Source organism: Alexandromys fortis, unplaced genomic scaffold (genome assembly GCF_014885135.2).
Source record: "Alexandromys fortis isolate MF-2015 unplaced genomic scaffold, M_Fortis_MF-2015_v1.1 scaffold_15, whole genome shotgun sequence".
In the NCBI taxonomy this organism is placed as follows: domain Eukaryota; kingdom Metazoa; phylum Chordata; class Mammalia; order Rodentia; family Cricetidae; genus Alexandromys; species Alexandromys fortis.
Genome location: NW_026067911.1, coordinates 3,752,629 through 3,758,084, shown reverse-complemented (window position 1 = coordinate 3,758,084; position 5,456 = coordinate 3,752,629).

The window sequence follows — 5,456 nt, the reverse complement described above, 5'->3', positions numbered from 1 at the left end:
GGATCAGACATAATAAAGATGAGTGACTCACTGAGACTTGGACCCCAGCAGCACTGATTGCTTGAGATCTGGGAGTCAAAGGACATGAAGGATGTATTTGGTGCCATAAACATCTTTGCAGTGATTCAGTGCGGTTATTTGGGGAAAGAATGAGCCAGCCAGAGGGGAGCACCTGCAGAAAATAGACGGAATCACTTAGTTTTCATATAGGGAACACTGGGCAGGGACATCAAGCAATGCTGCCCTCCATCAGACAAATGTCTGTTGCTAAGCCAGGTTGTGAATCATGTTAGCACTGTCTGTCTAAGAGGTAAAAACCACAATATGGACTTCAGGATGAGTTTTGTCCTCCTTGGCTTACCTCTGTCAGAACTGGATCTAGGAGGGTCCGTCCCATCCACTCACTCCTCTGCCTCCACCTGATAGACACTTACTCCCGATGCGCAGCTCCACCCCCAGCTACACTTGTCCCCTAAGAGTGACTGTCCAGCAGGGATGCTCTCGACACTGAAATTAAAAGAGCTTGAACACTTCAGACTTGGTGCCTTATCCATCAATAGATTGAGAGCATCTCCACTTCTGGAAATTTCCTCAAGAATCAGCCCTATGTCATCATTTTCATTTCCTCCATTTTTCTGAATGCTCAACCTTATTGGAACCGAGGGACCATGTGTTGCTCTATAAAGGCATATCTAACCTCAGTTAACGCTTTTTATTGTATCTGTTTGGTTTGGGTTTTTCTAACTCTTAATAAGAAAGATGTATGTGTTATACTGGCCTATGATATAATTTTCCAAAAATAAAATATAGTCTAAACAAAAGTAGCTACCTCTATGATGCCAGGTCAGAAAACACTGCTCAGTCATTACAAAAGGAAATTGGAGCCAGGCGGTGGTGGCGTATGCCTTTGATCCCAGCACTTGGGGAGGCAGAAGTAGGCAGATCTCTCTGAGTTCGAGGCCAGCCTGATGGACAGAGTGAGCTCCAAGACAGCCAGAGATACACAGAGAAACCTTGTCTTGAAAAACAAAAACAAACAAACAAAAATAAAAAAAAGAAATTGAAATGGGTGCTGCTAGATTTGCTAAGCAGGGGATACGCACGCATGGGGAAGAGGAAAAGAACGTCATGGCTCCCCAGTCGTGTACCCAGAGCAAAGGAGTAAGTCAGTCAGGCTGAACGCATCCTGCTGTCCAGATCTCCCCTGCTTTTCTAGACAGTGTTTCATGTACCATACAGTCAGCCTGGTCCCATCTCACCATATTGATTAGGAAGATGGCTAAAAGGAATGGGCCTTGCAGAATCAGGGTCAGCGGCTACCAGCAAGCCAAAGTCCAATAGAGTGTTTCATTCATTTTGTACCTTCTTCTATTTTTTAAAATCTGCAGCATAATCTATGATCGCACCATCTTTATCTCTTCGAGCCATTCCCTTTAGCGTCATGCTATCTTGACTTTCGTATTTCATGGGATGAGATTTTCAGTTACGCCAGTGCTGGGCTGAAGTTGGCCCGGTCAAAGGCATCTCTGCAAAGCTCTTTGCTAATAAATTACCAAACTGGAGGTGGACTGTGTCTGGGTTCCCTTTCCTGGAGTATTTCACACCTTGCCTCGTTGCAGCTTGTGAACTGTATTTCGGCAGATTGGGAGGTTCTCTTTGCACAGTGATTATATTAGCAGCTTTCCTTGTTGCTGTGATCAATACCTGACAATGAGCAAATTAAGGGTGGGAGAGTTTGCTTTAGTTGATGTTTGGAGAGTACAGTCCTGCCAGGCTGGGAAGGCGCGGCAGCAGGAGCAGCCCCCACATGCAGTGGTGGGAAAGCACAACTGTGTGCATCTGGAGGGAAAGAAGGGAACAGGAGAGTCAGCTGGAGAGAAGGGGGAACGGGAGAGTCAGCTGGAGAGAAGGGGGAATGGGAGAGTCAGCTGGAGAGAAGGGGACAGGAGAGTCAGCTTTTTCTCCCTTTCCCTTTTTGTTCCCTCCAGGCTCCCAGCCCACTGAGTGCTTCCAGCCACATTCAGGCTGAGCCCTCCTTTTTCTGGTGATCTCTCTGGGAGCACTCTCTGAGACATGCTCAGAAACAGTTCCCTAGGTGATTCTGAATCCAGTCCAGTGGCTGTGAGGATGAAAGCGTCCTGGTAGTCACTCTCAAATATTTCCTAGAAGATGGTTTAGTTTGAGGCCTTCAAATTTTGCCTCTTATGTCATTTTTCAATCATACTACATTAGATTATACTGCAGAAAAAATATCTCAGAGGCTTAGAATAAAAGGGCATTATTTCTCCCTTATATACACTACATTGATGACTGACAGGGGTCTTTTCAATATAGCCTCTAAATGAGGTGATGAAGCCAACAGCATGGCCATTTTCTCATATCAGCAGCCAAGTATGATGGCAGAGTCAGAGTGACAGGCATAGCTTCAGTTCACAGCGGAACCTCCACCACAAGCCGCAGGGAAACCATGTTCCCAACTAAAATGTATAGCGCACAACACTAAACGCAATCAACTGGGTGTTGCTGTAGAGCAATACACCGTGCTTTGCTATCACGTGATCTCCAAGTTACCAGATGCATGCCCTGCCCTGCCCGTGGTGCGCGTGCTCAGAATAAGAATTAGGCATGGCCGAGGCGCCTGCTCGGTGTTGACAGTGCTTGCTTGCTGAGGACCTGACTTTGGTTCCCAGTACTTCACTGGATGGCTCCACAACTACCCATAACTCCAGTTTCAGGGTTCCAACATGTTATCCTGTCTTCTGAACAATCCCCTACACACACACACACACACAGCATACACACACACACACACACACACGGCATACATACACATACACAATTAAAATAAAAATAAATCTGGAAAAAAAAAAGAGAGTTTCCAAGCATGGCAGCAATTAAGGCAGAGAACATCTGTATATTTCCTATTTTAATATATTAATTCTGTATCTATCATTGCTACATACACAAACATCTACTCATTCAAATTTAACAATTCCAGACATTCCTAATTTGTCTCCTGGCTTCCAGAATGTCTTCAATAGTATCTGGACTCTTCTTTTTTTAAAAAAAAGTAAATCATATCAAAGTCTTCTCCGACTCAAGGCTTGTCTATGTCTACTCACCAAACAGTAAAAGGCCAACTCTTTTCGATAGTTCATGAACTCCCACCTGGCCGCTATGGCGTCTGCCCATGCCCACAGGTCCTTTCTTCTGATCCTCAAAAGCCAAGCTTGTTCCTGTAATAGAACCTTCTATTACATCTTCCTGTGCTTTGCAGGTTCTTACTGTAAACCCCATGTGATTGACACCTCCTTGCCATCCTTCTATCAGCACCTCCTGCAGAAAGGCTGTCCCTCACCACACAGGCTAAAGCTAAATTACCCCATCTGGGCTCACTGTGGTGCATCCACTCACCAGGTATCTAAATGTCAGTTGTGTGTCAGACACTAGTACTGATACCTAAGAACTATGTGAACAAAGTAAAGAGGTGCATCTGCTTATCCAAGACAGGCCTGGCATAAATATTAATTTATACCTTATAAAATAATAGGTAATAATAAAATAATAAAGTTGTTGCTGTGTCGTTTATTAAAAGATGATAGAAATTCAGAGCCAAGTAGGGGTTCTCTTGAACAGGACCCGGCTAGCCAGCATCAGGACAGCACTGAATTGTTCCAATGTAAATTCTACCACTTCTGTGTGACTTCTCCTCAGGGTCACAGAAAATCATGACTAGGTTTTAAGGAAAAGTTCCTCTCTACAAAAGTATTTCTGCCCCTTAGCAAGCAGGGATGACAGATTTGTAGCGTCACTACCTGGCAGCATTTTGGGAACTTTCTATTCTATGGCTACTGTAACACAGGTGAGACAGAGTGCAACAGGTTTTCTTGTCTCTCGTGAGCGGGTAGCTAGCACCTCCTACAACCACCACCACCACCACAACAACAACAAAATAACAAGAGAAAGTTACAATGAACTGGACTGGTTCATTTTAAGTTTAAGTTATTTAATTAATAAGTTCAATTAAATTTTCATGATGCAGAAGCCTTCAGAAATGAAGGCCCAAACACTTGGGATATTGTGCACTTTTGTGTGGGGGTCCAAGGAAGAATATCCAACCAACCATGTAGAAATGGATAGAATGGAAGGGACTGATGCCATGGTAACAACCCAGGGAGAAGCCGGGAAAGACCCGTCTTGCTAGATCTTTCTTGATCTCTGTGGAGCATCCTTTCCTACCAACAATGAGGCAGGGCAATCAAGAATGAGAGACTTCAGTAGAGAAGAAAGAAAGAAATTGTGTTATCTCTGTGTTTATGGCTTGCCTGAGTCTCTCCAGGACGCAGAGGTTTCCAGAATATAGTTCCTGATATAAACAGTAAAAGATACATGTATGGAACCAAAACATATTTTCCCTAGTCCTGACTCACCTCTAACTACCTGTAATACTTAATATGTATACGCACTGTGTGAATAGTTGTCATTCTGTAGTGCTTAGACAACCAAGGGCACTACATATTCAACACAGATGCAATCGTCTTTCCAAAATATTTTTGATTCAAAGGGGAACCCATAGACTCCAAATACATATTAATTTATTAATTAATAATTTTTGTGTTTCTTCTATCCCCTTTTACGGAAGTAAAAGTGTTTGAAAGCAATCGCCTTGATTTCTGGTCCACAGACATCAAGCCTGTGACCTCTATAGCAGGGACCAGAGCCTGGTTTGTGTTTAGCAGTTCCTGTCTTAATGAACCTCTGGGTGACTCTGTGAGAATTGGCCTTCATTTCAGCTAGTCCTCTTAAAAACAGCTCCTGGCCCAGAGTGTGAAGCCACTTCCTGTGCTCAAGTGACAGATAAATGGCACAGCTATGCTCTAGGTCTTAGTTCTTGGGTTCCAAGGACTGTTCTGGAAACAGATTCCAAAATAATCCTTTATTCCAACCAATCTTACCTTATTAATATCAGCCACTGGATTTAGTGCAGTGATAGTGTCAATCACCTGATCATGCATACTAATTTCAAAGGCCTATGAGGACCACTTGCTCCCATTTCTAAAGACTAACAGGAATCCCCCTCAAACTTAGATAGTCAAGGTGCCTAAAACTCCAAGAGTTTGTACATCAATAAAGACCTTTCACCTTCAAAGATATATTTAACCATTGTCAAAGACTACTTCCTCCTTGCTTTGTCTCTACATCAAAGAGCAGTGGTTCAAATTCACCTCTATGGCAGATCTACTACCTGCAGTAAACAGTATGCTGGGCTAGGAGGGGAATCAACTGCTTGTGGAAAGCTGGAAACAGACTTGAAAAAAGGTAGGAAAGTTCTTTCTTGTCATAATATGGCAGACGACAGAACACCACGGGGGAGAAGTGAGTAGCCCCCGCCCAGTCGGTCCAGAACAAGGCTCAGAGCTGAACGGAGACAAACTGGACCAAAGTTCTTAAACCAA